Source organism: Marmota monax, unplaced genomic scaffold (genome assembly GCF_021218885.2).
Source record: "Marmota monax isolate L192 unplaced genomic scaffold, Marmota_monax_Labrador192_F-V1.1 WCK01_AAM20220418_F8-fsc00044, whole genome shotgun sequence".
In the NCBI taxonomy this organism is placed as follows: Eukaryota; Metazoa; Chordata; class Mammalia; order Rodentia; family Sciuridae; genus Marmota; species Marmota monax.
Genome location: NW_026695198.1, coordinates 1692977 through 1707908, shown reverse-complemented (window position 1 = coordinate 1707908; position 14932 = coordinate 1692977). Strand labels below are relative to the sequence as shown.

Sequence of the window (14932 nt, the reverse complement as noted above, 5' to 3'; positions counted from 1 at the left end):
CTCTTGTATGTACTTTTGTATAACTCTGAGGGTCTCCTTCCATTTCCATGCATTTTCCCTTCTCTCTCACTTTCCCTCCCACCTCTCATCCCTGTTTAATGTTAATCTTCTTCTCATGCTCTTTGACCCTACTCTGTTCTTAGTTACTCTCCTTATATCAAAGAAGACATTTGGCATTTGTTTTTTAGGGATTGGCTAGCTTCACTTAGCATAATCTGCTCTAATGCCATCCATTTCCCTGTAAATTCTATGATTTTGTCATTTTTTAATGCAGAGTAATACTCCATTGTGTATAAATGCCACATTTTTTTTTATCCATTCATCCATTGAAGGGCATCTAGGTTGGTTCCACAGTCTAGCTATTGTGAATTGTGCTGCTATGAACATCGATGTAGCAGTGTCCCTGTAGCATGCTCTTTTTAGGTCTTTAGGGAATAGACCGAGAAGGGGAATAGCTGGGTCAAATGGTGGCTCCATTCCCAGCTTTCCAAGAAATCTCCATACTGCTTTCCAAATTGGTTGCACCAATTTTCAGTCCCACCAGCAATGTACAAGTGTACCCTTTTCCCCACATCCTCGCCAGCACTTGTTGTTGTTTGACTTCATAATGGCTGCCAATCTAACTGGAGTGAGATGGTATCTTAGGGTGGTTTTGATTTGCATTTCTCTGACTGCTAGAGATGGTGAGCATCTTTTCATGTACTTGTTGATTGATTGTATGTCCTCCTCTGAGAAGTGTCTGTTCAGGTCCTTGGCCCATTTGTTGATTGGGTTGTTTGTTCTCTTATTGTCTAATTTTTTGAGTTCTTTGTATACTCTGGATATTAGGGCTCTATCTGAAGTGTGAGGAGTAAAGATTTGTTCCCAGGATGTAGGCTCTCTATTTACCTCTCTTATTGTATCTTTTGCTGAGAAAAAACTTTTTAGTTTGAGTAAGTCCCATTTGTTGATTCTAGTTATTAACTTTTGTGCTATGGGTGTCCTATTGAGGAATTTGGAGCCCGACCCCACAGTATGCAGATCGTAGCCAACTTTTTCTTCTATCAGATGGCGTGTCTCTGATTTGATATCAAGCTCCTTGATCCATTTTGAATTCACTTTTGTGCATGGCGAGAGAAAGGGATTCAGTTTCATTTTGTTGCATATGGATTTCCAGTTTTCCCAGCACCATTTGTTGAAGATGCTATCCTTCCTACATTGCATGCTTTTAGCCCCTTTATCAAATATAAATAAGGTAGTTGTAGTTTTGTGGATTGGTTTCTGTGTCCTCTATTCTGTACCATTGGTCCACCCGCCTGTTTTGGTACCAGTACCATGCTGTTTTTGTTACTATTGCTCTGTAGTATAGTTTGAAGTCTGGTATCGCTATACCGCCTGATTCACACTTCCTGCTTAGCATTGTTTTTGCTATTCTGGGTCTTTTATTTTTCCATATGAATTTCATGATTGCTTTCTCTATTTCTACAAGAAATGCCGTTGGGATTTTGATTGGCACTGCATTAAACCTATAGAGAACTTTTGGTAATATCACCATTTTGATGATGTTAGTTCTGCCTATCCATGAACAGGGTATATTTGTCCATCTTCTAAGATCTTCTTCTATTTCTCTCTTTAGGGTTCTGTAGTTTTCATTGTATAAGTCTTTCACCCCTTTTGTTAGGTTGATTCCCAAGTATTTTATTTTTTTTGAAGATATTGTGAATGGAGTGGTTGTCCTCATTTCCATTTCAGAGGATTTGTCGCTGATATACAGGAATGCCTTTGATTTATGCGTGTTGATTTTATATCCTGCCACTTTGCTGAATTCATTTATTAGCTCTAATAGTTTCTTTGTAGACCCTTTTGGGTCTTCTAGGTATAGAATCATGTCATCTGCAAATAGTGATAATTTAAGTTCTTCTTTTCCTATTTTGATGCCTTTAATTTCTTTTGTCTGTCTAATTGCTCTGGCCAGTGTTTCGAGAACTATGTTGAACAGAAGTGGTGAGAGAGGGCATCCCTGTCTTGTTCCAGATTTTAGAGGGAATGCCTTTAATTTTTCTCCATTCAGAATGATGCTAGCCTGAGGCTTAGCATAGATTGCTTTTACAATATTGAGGTATGTTCCTGTTATCCCTAGTTTTTCTAGAGTTTTGAACATAAAGGGATGCTGTACTTTGTCAAATGCTTTTTCCGCATCTATCGAGATGATCATATGGTTCTTATTTTTAAGTCTATTGATGTGGTGAATAACATTTATTGATTTCCGTATATTGAACCAGCCTTGCATCCCAGGGATGAATCCTACTTGATCATGGTGCACAATTTTTTTGATAAGTTTTTGTATCCGAGTGGCCAGAATTTTATTGAGGATTTTTGCATCTAGGTTCATTAGAGATATTGGTCTGTAGTTTTCTTTCTTTGAAGTGTCTTTGTCTGGTTTAGGTATCAGGGTGATGTTGGCCTCGAAGAATGAATTTGGAAGTTCTCCCTCTTTTTCTATTTCCCGAAGTAGCTTGAAAAGTATTGGTATTAGTTCCTCTTTAAAGGTTTTGTAAAACTCTGCTGTATACCCATCCGGTCCTGGGCTTTTCTTAGTTGGTAGTCTTTTGATGGTTTCTTCTATTTCCTCAATTGATATTGGTCGTTTAGGTTGTCTATATCCTCCTGACTCAATCTGGGCAGATCATATGACTTAAGAAATTTATCGATGCCTTCACTATCTTCTAATTTATTGGAGTATAAGGATTCAAAATAATTTCTGATTATCTTCTGTATTTCTGAAGTGTCTGTTGTGATATTGCCTCTTTCATCCCATATGCTAGTAATTTGAGTTCTCTCTCTTCTTCTCTTCACTAGCATGGCTAAGGGTCTGTTGATTTTGTTTATTTTTTCAAAGAACCAACTTTTAGTTTTGTCAATTTTTTCAATTGTTTCTTTTGTTTCGATTTCATTAATTTCAGCTCTGATTTTAATTATTTCTTGCCTTCTACTTCTTTTGCTGTTGTTTTGCTCTTCTTTTTCTAGGATTTTGAGATGAAGTATGAGATCATTTATTTGTTGGTTTTTTCTTTTTTTAAGGAATGAACTCCAAGCAATGAATTTTCCTCTTAGAACTGTTTTCAATGTGTCCCATAGATTCCGATATGTTGTGTCTGTGTTTTCATTAATCTCTAAGAATTTTTTAATTTCTTCCTTGATGTCTTCTATAACCCATTGATCATTCAGTAATGTATTGTTCATTCTCCAAGTGATGTATTCTTTTTCCTTCCTTCTTTTATCGTTGATTTTCAGTTCCATTCCATTATGATCAGATAGGATGCATGGTATTATCTATACTCCTTTATATTGTCTAAGAGTTTCCCTGTGACATAATATATGATCTATTTTTGAGAAGGATCCATGTGCTGCTGAGAAAAAAGTGTAACTGCTTGATGTTGGGTGGTATATTCTATATATGTCAATTAAGTCTAGGTTATTAATTGTGTTATTGTCTTCTATAGTTTCCTTATTCAACTTTTGTTTGGAAGATCTGTCCAGTGGTGATAGAGGTGTGTTGAAGTCTCCCATGATTATTGTATGGTGGTCTATTAGACTCTTGAACTTGAGAAGAGTTTGTTTGATGAACATAGCTGCACCATTGTTTGGGGCATATATATTTATGATTGTTATGTCTTGTTGGTGTATGGTTCCCTTGAGCATTATGTAGTGTCCCTCTTTATCCCTTTTGATTAACTTTGGCTTGAAATCTATTTTATTTGATATGAGTATGGATACTACTGCTTGTTTCCCAACTCCATATGAGTGATATGATTTTTCCCAACCTTTCACCTTCAGCCTATGTATGTCTTTTCCTATCAAATGCATCTCCTGTAGGCACCATATTGTTGGGTCTTGTTTTGTGATCCATTCTACTAGCCTGTGTCTCTTGATTGGTGAGTTTAAGCCATTAACATTTAGGGTTATTATTGAGATATGGGTTTTTCTTCCAGCCATATTTGTTTATTTATGTTACTAAACATGGTTTGTTTTCCTCTTTGATTATTTTCCCCCCTTTAGTGTCCTACCTCCCACTGTTGGTTTTCATTTTTATTTTCCATTTCCTCTTCCTGTAATGTTTTGCTGAGGATGTTTTGAAGAGATGGTTTTCTAGCTGCAAATTCTTTTAACTTTTGTTTATCGTGGAAGGTTTTAATTTCATCTTCCATCCTGAAGCTTAATTTCGCTGGATACAAAATTCTTGGTTGGAACCCATTTTCTTTCAGTGTTTCAAATATGTTATTCCAGGATCTTCTAGCTTTCAGAGTCTGTGTTGAAAGATCAGCTGTTATCCTGATTGGCTTACCCCTAAATGTGATCTGCTTCCTTTCTCTTGTAGCTTTTAAAATTCTCTCCTTATTCTGTATGTTGGGCATCTTCATTATAATGTGTCTAGGTGTGGGTCTCTTATGATTTTGCACATTCAGCGTCCTGTAGGCTTCTAGGATTTGGGGTTCTCTCTCATTCTTCAAGTCTGGGAAGTTTTCTCGTATTATTTCATTGAATAGATTGCTCATTCCTTTGGTTTGAAACTCTGTCCCTTCCTGTATCCCAATGACTCTTAAATTTGGTCTCTTGATGTTATCCCATATTTCTTGGATGTTCTGCTCATGGTTTCTTAACAGTGTTGCTGAGCTGTCTATGTTCTTTTCAAGTTGAAATACTTTATCTTCCTTGTCTGATGTTATGTCTTCTAAGTGTTCTACTCTGCTGGTAGTATTCTCAATTGAGTTTTTAAGTTGGCTTATTGCTTCCTGCATTTCTAGGATTTCTGTTTGTTTGTTTTTTATAACCTCTATTTCCCTGTATAGTTGATCTTTTGCTTCTTGGATTTGTTTATGTAATTCATTGTTGAAGTGATCTTTCATTGTCTGATTTTGCTGTCTGATGTCTTCCTTGAGACTCCAGATCATCTGAAGCATGTATATCCTGAATTCTTTATCTGACATTCCATCTGCTGCAGCTATTACCTCTTCTAACGTTGAGTTGACCTGCAATGCTTGTGGTCCTTTCTTTCCTTGTCTCTTCATACTGTTCGCGTTCCTTTCTACTTGGTGAAACTGTTGTGCTATTGAATTTTCCCCCTATATATTTATATTGGTCTTGTATAGTTGCAAAGTCTCCCTCGCAGGCACGGGCAGGGGCTCTGCCCCTCCTCCAATTGGGGCAATGTGCCTACCACGCCGGCAGGCTGCTGGGCCTGCTCTGCCGGTCGGTAGCAGGTCCGCCGACCTTGCAGGCGCGGGCGGCGGCTCTGTCCCTCTGCGGGCCACTAGGCTTGTTCTGTCGGTGGTCGCAGTTCTGTCTACTTTGCAGGCGCAGGCAGCGGCACTGCCCCTCTGCAGGCCTCTGGGGCTGTACTGCCAGTGGGTCGCAGGTCCGCCTACCTTGCAGGCGCGGGGGGGGGCGGCTCTACCCTTCCTCAGGCCACTGGGCCTGTTCTGTCTCTCGATTGCAGGTCTGGCCTGTTCTGATGGTGGTCACAGTTCCGTCTACCTTGCAGGCGCGGGGGGGAGGGGGTGTCTCTGCCTCTCAGCAGGCCGCTGCTCCTCTTCTGCCGGTGGGTCGCAGGCCTGCCTACTTTGCAGGAGTGATTGGAAGCTCTGCCCCTCCGCGGGCCACTGGGCCTTTTCTGTCAGTGGTCACAGTTCCACCTACCTGGCAGGCGCGGGGGGTGGGGGGCAGCTCTGCCCCTCAGCAGGCCACTGGGCCTGCTCTGTGGGTGGTCACAGTTCCCTCTACCTTGCCCCTGCAGGGGGAGGGGGCGGCTCTGCCTCTCAGCAGGCCGCTGCTCCTCTTCTGCCGGTGGGTCGCAGGCCCGCCTACCTTGCAGGAGTGATTGGAAGCTCTGTCCCGCCACGGGCCACTGGGCCTTTTCTGTCGGTGGTCACAGTTCCATCTACCTGGCAGGTGCGGGGGGTGGGGGGTGGCTTTGCCCCTCAGCAGGCCGCTGGGCCTGCTCTGTGCGTGGTCACAGTTCCCTCTACCTTGCCGGTGCAGGGGGAGGGGGCGCTCTCATGTTCTTTTATGTCTCAACTTTTGGTGGAATTTGTTATTGCAGCAACACTTATCTTCAGTTGTATGTCCTAGTTCTTAATGCTAGTGCTCAAAAATATCAAGCCACAGTGACAGAATTAGAAAAAGTTATCTTAATAAAAATTGTTATTAGAGAATTTAATTAGCCCTTCTTTACAGAATTAAAGCTAGGATAGGTGGCAAGGTTTTACTTCAAACACAATTTAAAATAATAATAAAAAATATTGAGATAAAGCTAAATGATATATTACTGCAGTTCTTATAAATTAAAAGGTGATGCAAAACTTGATCATGAATTAAAATATTAAAATTTTACTTAAAGATCAGTCACATGCTTTGCAATTCACGTTGGAGCCTGATGTCAAAGGAAAACAAATCAGTAGTACTGATTTTAAATTTGTAAAACTGTATTTAAGTATCATGTATGCTGAGTAATGAGTTTTTGTTGACCTCCTAAATTTTGTGCTGAAGGTTAGGCTTGAAGTCTTAATGGCCATACTACCAAAAGCACTCTACAGATTTAATGCAATTCCCATCAAAATCCCAATGATGTTCTTCATAAAAATACAGCAGTCATGAAATTCTCTTGGAAAAATAAAAGGCCCAGAATACCTAAAAAATACTTAGTGAGATATACAAAGCAGGAAGCATCATAATTCCAGAACTTAAAGTATACTACAAAGCTATAGCAACAAAATCAAAATGGCATTGGCCCCAAAATAGAAGGTGACCCCCAAAGTGTACAAAATTAAAATGGCATTGACCAAAGGAAAAGAATAGAAAACACAAAAACAAACCCATATAAAAACAGTTACCTCATACTAGACAAAGGTGCCCAAAACACACACTGGTGGAAAGATTGACTTTTCTATAAATGGTGTTAGAAAAACTGGATATCCATATGTAATAAAATAAAAGTTAATCCCTATCTCTTATCCTTATCATAAAAATCAACTGTAAGTGGAGCAAAGACCTAGGAATTAGACCAGAAACCCTGCACCTACTAGAATAAAAGGTAGGCCCAACCTTTCAATGTATTGGCACAGGAACTGACTTCCTGAAGAAGACTCCTAAGCCACAAGAAATAAAATAAAAAATCAAATAATGGGATGGCATCAAACTAAAAATCTTCTTCCCTGAAAAAGAAGCAGTCACGAGTGTGAAGAGAGAACCTAGAGAATGGGAGAAAATTTTTGCTACCCACACCTCAGTTAGGGCATTGATTTTCAGGATATACAAAGAACTCAAGAAGCTTAACACACACACACACACACACACACACACACACAACTAACCCAATCAATAAATCATCAAAAAACAGATACTTTTCAAAATATGTAAAATCAATAAATATATGAAAAAATGTTCAACATCTCTAGCAATTAGAGAAACACAAATCAAGACTACACTGAGATTTCACTCCAGTCAGAATGGCAGTTACCAAGTAATAATAAATTTTGGTGAGGATATGGGGAAAAGGGAACACTGTTACATTGCTCATGGGACTACAAATTGGTGTATCCACTCTAGAAAGTAGTATGGAGATTCCTCAAAAAAACTAGGAATAGAACTACCATTTAACCCAGCTATCCCACTCCTTGGTTTATACCACAAGGACTTAAAATCAGCATACTACAGTGACACAGCCACATCAGTGTTTATAGCAGCACAATTCACAATAGCTAAGTTGTGGAACCAACCTAGATACCCATTAACAGATGAATGAATAAAGAAATGTGGTATATATACACAATAGAACGTTACTCAGCTGAAAGAAAAATGATTTTATGACATTCCCAGTAAGTGGATAGATATAGAGACTATCATGAAAAGTGAAATAAGCCAATCCCAAAACCAAACATTGAATGTTTTCTTTGAATTAGAAGCTAAACCATAATAAAGGTGTGAAGGGGAAGGATAGTTCAATATATTAGACAAGGGAAAAAAAGGAAGGGAAGGAATAGGAATAGGAAAGACAGTAGAATAAATTTAACACAATTTTCCTATGTACACATATGAAAATAACTAAATGAATCCCAACATTATGCCCACCCACAAGAATGGGGTCCTAATTAGAAAAAGATATATCTTATGATATATAATATATAGCTTGTGCTTCTATAATTTTATTAAAATAGTTTCTACAGTCCTGTATAACTAAGAAGAATCAATAATATAATTTTTTTAAAAAAGATACAGGAGTATCAATAATCATTAACAAAAATAACCCATTAAATTGATAATTACAACATATGAATATATTTGTAAATAATAAGATCACTACTCCTAATTCACATAGTTTGAATGCTTTGAAATTATTGTTCTCAAAAATATCTGTAATCTAACTCAGTGATATTCTCCAGTTCCATCTATTTAATGGCAAATGCCATAATTTCATTCTTCTTTTAGGCTTGCCACAGTCCGGCTGCAGCAAAATAACCAAGGGTTGATGAGCAACTTGTGTAGATTGATACAGCAGGAGTGGGAGCTGTTTATTGTAGGACAGGAGGGGTATATATACATTCCACACAGCTTATCTTAATTAACATAAACTAGATACAGCAGTCAACCAATAAGGAATCTCCACACTTAATGGCTCAATGGCTTTACTTCACAAACCACTCCCTCTGCAAAATGCCAGGTGCCATCTTGACTTGTTTACAGACTCTAACATAGGCTGAGTAATATTCTCATTTAATATAATTTTTAATCCATTCATTTTTTAATTTAATATAATTTTTAATCCACAATTTTTAATCCATTCATCTGTTGAAGGGCATTTAAGTTGGTTCCATAGTTTAGCTATTGTGAGTTGAGCTATTATAAATATTGGTGTGGCTGCATTATGTAATGTGCTGATTTTAATGAGAGGTAGAATAGCTGAGTCAAATGGTTGTTCCATTCCAAGTTTTCTGAGGAGTCTCCTTATGGCTTTCCATAGTGGTTGCACCAATTTGCATTCCCACTAGCAATGTGTGAGTGTACATTTCTCTCCACATCCTCCCTAACATTTATTGTTTGTATTCTTGATTATTGCCATTCTCAGTGGAGTGAGATGAAATCTTAGTTTTGATTTGTATTTCTCTAATTGCTAATGGTTTAGGCATTCCTTATTGTACAGTGAAAATTAAAACATTAATGGACAGCAAAAAACTCTAAATAAGTAGCAACAGAAGGAAAAATACACTTGATAAGCTTGAAATATTATATGTGGAACATTCAACAGTCAACAAAAAATACAACAGTATACGTATGATATCTAAACAGAAAAAAGTGTGTACTTATAGAATGTGGATCACTAAGAAAATCAATGTAATATAATTAAAATTTTAATATAAAGGAACATTGAAAATATATTTGGATTTACAAAAACAATATTTTTGCTCAAAAGATATTAAGAAACCCCAATGGCATTTACTTATTTACTCATTTACTCCTTTCTTTGTTTTTTGTTGGTAGGGATAAAACCCATGTCCTCATGCATTCTAAGCATAGCCTAATAGTGAGCTACATGCCCACCCTAAATGCTCTTCTTTTCTTAATACCCCGCTTAAAAACAAAAGTACAAACAAAACAACAGCAAGAACAAAAACTACAGAAAAACATACTTAAAAACAAAACAACTAAAAAAGATATAATCATTTTTAAATATTAGTTTTCCCCAATTTCCCCAAGAAAATACTTGTTACTCTAGATTATTGGATCAGCAGAATGATAGGTAAGAATAAGTGGAGGTTTTGCCACAAGATTCGATGGAGAGCCTGGTATTATGCTAACCTTTCTCATATAATTCCCCATAAAATTACATATATGTCAAGTTTTCCTAAGTGTTTGACATAGGCAGTGAAAGATGTGAACTCTGAGAAAAGAAAATCCATGAGAAAAAGTAGTATACCTGGGTCAGATCACTGGAGGGGAATGATTTTCCAAAACATTGCAGAAATTTGGAGTTCAAAAAGAATAATCAAAGATGGTGGATCAGAAAGAAACAAACTTAGTCATTCATCAAATCATGTTCAAACTGCTGAAATAAGCCAGAGAATATGCAAGACATTGTAGAAATGAGGATTGAGTTTTTTTTAAACATTTATTTTTTAGTTTTCGGCAGACACAACATCTTTGTTTGTATGTGGTGCTGAGGATCGAACCTGGGCTGCACGCATGCCAGGTGAGCACGCTACCGCTTGAGCCACATCCCCAGCCCGAGGATTGACTTTTAATTAGAAAAAATAGACACTGAAACACTATAACAGACCACCTTCCAAATGCTGTTAGGGTGCTCGATTAGGCAGCACATATACTAAAATTGGAACAATGCAGAGAAGATTAGCATGGCCCCCGCGCAAATGCTGTTAGGAAAATAAATAAATTCTAATTATTCAAAAGGGATAAAATTTCTCTTTCAAACAAAGGTAAAATTAAGAGTTTTAGATAAACATATTTAGGAAATTTATTACCATGAATACTAGGCTACAAGATGTGATAAAAGTAGTTATTCAGAAACAAAGGAAACCATGCCAAATGGAAACACGGATAAATATATATAGCAGGAAAGGAAAGATGTTTTGAGTTGAAAATATATGAATATAAAAACAATTTTATTTATCTAATAATTCTTATATAGAACTGGCTCTTTAAAAGCAAACAAGTGCTAAGATGTAGGAATTTAAAACATTTGTAGAACGGATGTAAAAATGATACTATAAGGAACAGAATGCAAGTAAAAGAAGCTCATTGGATGGTGAAGTGTGTAGAGTGAAATAGAAAACATAAAAAAGGAAAAGTAGAAGAAAATAGTTCAAAATGGAAATATTAAGTTTGAGTTGAAAAGTGAGAAGTGAGAAACAGGAACTGGTTTGCATAAGTGTCAGCTGTGAAATGCAAACTGTGAATAATGAAATGTTAATCGAGTATACAAGCATATCTTCAGCTCTAGAGAAACTAAGTATAATAAAAATAAAAATTTTAAAATGAGTTCACCTTAAAAGCTAACATATATAAGAACACTCTCTAAAGTAGAAAACAATACCTGAATATTTGAAATAAATACATTATAATGGATTCTAAGAGTAGAACTTCGTAAAGATTGGTTTATATAATTCCTGATTGAAAATCAGCAAATCAAACACATGACTATAAATGTAGAGGATAATCATTAAAATGGAATATCTAGAAGTAAATTTCTTCATGGTAACAACAAAATAATTCAAAAAATGCCCAGTGAATGAACAACTTCCACAAATTAGTATAAAACAGAGAGAAATATAGGTAAATGATATGATAGCAATTTAAATACATGAATTATTTGATGAAAATCATTAATTAATTTGTTTCTGGAAACAAATGTGAAATGTGAAGTTGTATGGATAGGTGTCATGAATATATGCTTTTTCCTAATAATTAAAAAGAGTCAATCACAAACCTCATTTATTAGAAAATTTCAATGTGCTTTAAGTGATAATTAAAGCTGTTCAAATTTCAATAGACACATACAACAAAGGCATATTTTAGTTGAAAACTTCATTTATCAAAGTATTATAATATGAAACACTAAACATTTTTAGATGTCTTAAAGGAAAAGTGATTATAAAGAACCTCAGATATTTCACTTTATTTTAATACTTTGCCTACATGACTGCATAAGGATTTTATCCTAAAAAAAATCCTTTTCCTGTCAATGTTGCTGCAGTGATTATAAAATCACTTATTTTATGGATACCTAATGAATATTTAGGGAATGAATCATTAAGCATACCTCATCAGGATGGTTGGATGTACCACCATGGTTTAACTTCTGCCTCACTTTCAAAATATCACAGTAGGAAGAAAACATTCTCTGCCTTTGTAAACATCTCCAATAAGGTTGTGAAATCCCCTCCCACTCCAGACTGGGTTAACTTGGGCAAGTTACACAACATATTCTTTTTTACTTTATCTTTATCTTTGAATAATTCTGAGATTAAACCATGTAATCATGCTATGCACAAGATTGGCACATAGGTACTTTCCAGAATTATAATTCTGTTTTCTAAAATACCCAGGCTATATGTATCAAGTTTATAAGTAGTTTGTTTTTCTATATACAGTCTTCTTTTCAACCATATGTCCTTGTAGATACTGTTTTCCTTGGCCATGAAACTTACAAATTCTTGGATCATCATGAATTTCTATTGATTTTTAAAGATTCAGATACTTTTATTAGATCTTCATTAATTTTCATTTTAAAACACTGCTTTGAAAATTATTTAATACACATTTAATTATTATTAGTTTAGCAAATAAATATATTTATTTACTAAATAAATAAAGTAACATTCTACATGTTTCTTCTTGATAGGGAAGGGAAATACTGATTCTTATTATATCTCCATACAAAAATGAATCACCATATACCTTGCATCTCCCTCCAGCCACAACACCCATTACCCATTTCATATCCTCGCCAAAGAACACAATTTATTTCCATTGCTGCATGACCCAGTCCTTACTTACAACCTCCATTCCTATAACTTTTCTCACAGCCTCTGTCATCAATCATCTTCATTGTTATTAATGGCCTTCATAGTGGTTGCCAAAACTATAAAAAAATTCTCAGTCTTAAACCTCTCAACAGTATTTGTCATAGTTGGCAATTCCCTTTAATAATGTCCACTGTACTTTTGGATGCACTAATATCTCTTGTTTCCTGCTATCCAGTGGCTGCCACTTATTCTAAATGCTTCATCCACTTCATCTCCATGTAAGTGTCTGAGTGCCTCCATACTGCTCCTTGCTAACTACAATGCCTCTTCAGCAAATGTCAGAGTACTTTATCTTGAGGTACCATCTATGTTGTGAAGAAACCTGAAATTCAAACCTCTAGAATTTTTCTAGAGCCAACTCAGTACATCCACTTGGTTATTTGAAAGGACTTTCATATGTAATATAGGCAAAACTTTAATTTAAACTTGACCCTATGCCACAGCCATTTCTTTCATCAAGTTCTTCAAGTTTAAATCATTCTATGTATCTCCCACCATGTATTTTGTACACCAGCAATTCCTGTTGGCTTTTTTTTTTGAAAGCTTTTTCCAATTCTGAATACATCTTCCTTCCTCTCCTAACAAAGTCCTAATATAAGTCCTTAGTTTCTCTACTTCTAAAATATTTAATCAGGTTTCTATTAAGTTTCTCTGTATTTATTTGTATACTCTCTCTCCTCTTTTTCAATATTATAGCCAGAGATATTTAAAAATCCAAAACATCTCAAGCTCCTATCTACAATTGACTCTCCAATGGCTTTCCTCCAGAGTTAGAATAAAATTTATGATCAACTCTAAGACCTACCAAAAATTATAGCCCATAATTCTTCACTTAAAATATGCATTTTGAAATTACAGCAGGACTTATCAAAGGGTACAGAGGCTGAGGAAATTTTCATATGATACACTGACGACCCCCAACTTCTCTTTGTTCTCTTTCCTGTGATTATTTGCCTGACAAAAATTGCCAGAATGGTTCTTTGTTTTTGCCACCATGGTTACAATCTTCCTTTCACTTTACAAAGAATGTCCTGCCACCACCACTTGAAAAAGAGATTTGCTCAAGGGTTTCACAAACTTCTGCTGTATTATTCTAGAGGACTTGTGAATGAAGACCCCTTCATCAAGTATTGTGCTTGGGTTCTTTTTTCCTGGTATCCCTAACACATACATACTTACGTGCTTTTTTTGAAAGCCTTTTCCAATTCTGAATACAAATTTCTCTCTCTCTCTCTCTCTCAGTGATTTTATGTATATATAAAAAATCTATATCCCATATGTATGGAACCCATAACTATATTTAAAATTAGATGTCCATATACTTACAGTTATAGTAACTGATAGGTGATACAATGGCATTGGAATTTTCAATGTTCTGTTGTATGTTAGAATGATCTGATTTCAAATAGATCATAACATCATTACTTTACCATAAGTTTGCCTCTTTAATCTATTAACCATTTTCAAACAATGTACACTCCTTACGGAATATTTTAAGAGTAAAATAGCTAAATTCATAGGTAAATAATATTTAGTGTAACAGCCCATTGTTTTCATTCAGGCAAAAACTTGTGAGAAGTGTGGTAGATATAGAGCTTCAATAAAGGGATGCTGCCAGCTGTGGGGAGGGAGCAGCTGAGGTACATCCTGAAAGAAATATCAGCTGGAGGTTGTTTGTCTCCCTCCCTCCCCACAGAATCTGCTTCTGGAGATTTTAAACAGTAAGAGGTTGTATAGGAGTGGCCTGAGAAAGCAGATAAGAAATAAGAATTTGGAGTTACATTACTCACTGTTCAGATTAAATGAGGACTCCATCACTAATAATAGGTAAAATAAAGACTTTTTGCTGAGACTTCAATGATTAAAAGTCTATCAATGGTGAATTGGAGTCTTGTCCACTTGATATATATGCTAATGTATATGTAGTATCAGAACTTTGAGATGTAAGTAGAAAAGAGCAGGTACAAGTTCTCCAGAATTGAGTTCTTATTGAAAATTATCTTTATCAAATGGATAATGAACAGCTAAGGGGAGTATTAGAAGACTGAAGATCAGTTGTGAAATCCTGAAGCCCTCTTTGCCAACATACAAAGGAACTCTCATTTTAGACTTTGGATAGTGGAGAAAATGAGTACTAAGCCTAGCAGTTAAATGTCATATTGCCTGACATTAAAAGGAACAAACAACAACAACAAAAACAGTTAACCCAAGTAGATGCAATGTATCCTGATTGGGAACATGTGGATTTTGACTTTCATATTGTCCTGAATTTCTCTGAGCTACATTTATCAAGAGCTACCACTCCCAAGAGACAAGGGCAGAATTGGTAGTACCTTTGTAGATGTAAAATTTCTAGG

The 14932-nt window shown here is 36.1% G+C and overlaps 1 non-coding gene and 1 pseudogene across 1 annotated transcript; both read left to right on the top strand.

The window, feature by feature from the left end:
- LOC131423584 (zinc finger protein 501-like) overlaps positions 1-14932 on the top strand; it is a 98812-nt pseudogene that overhangs the window by 45222 nt on the left and 38658 nt on the right.
- LOC124082173 (U6 spliceosomal RNA) lies at positions 10331-10435 on the top strand. The gene has a single exon (XR_006848288.1). It is a non-coding gene; the product is annotated as a U6 spliceosomal RNA (small nuclear RNA).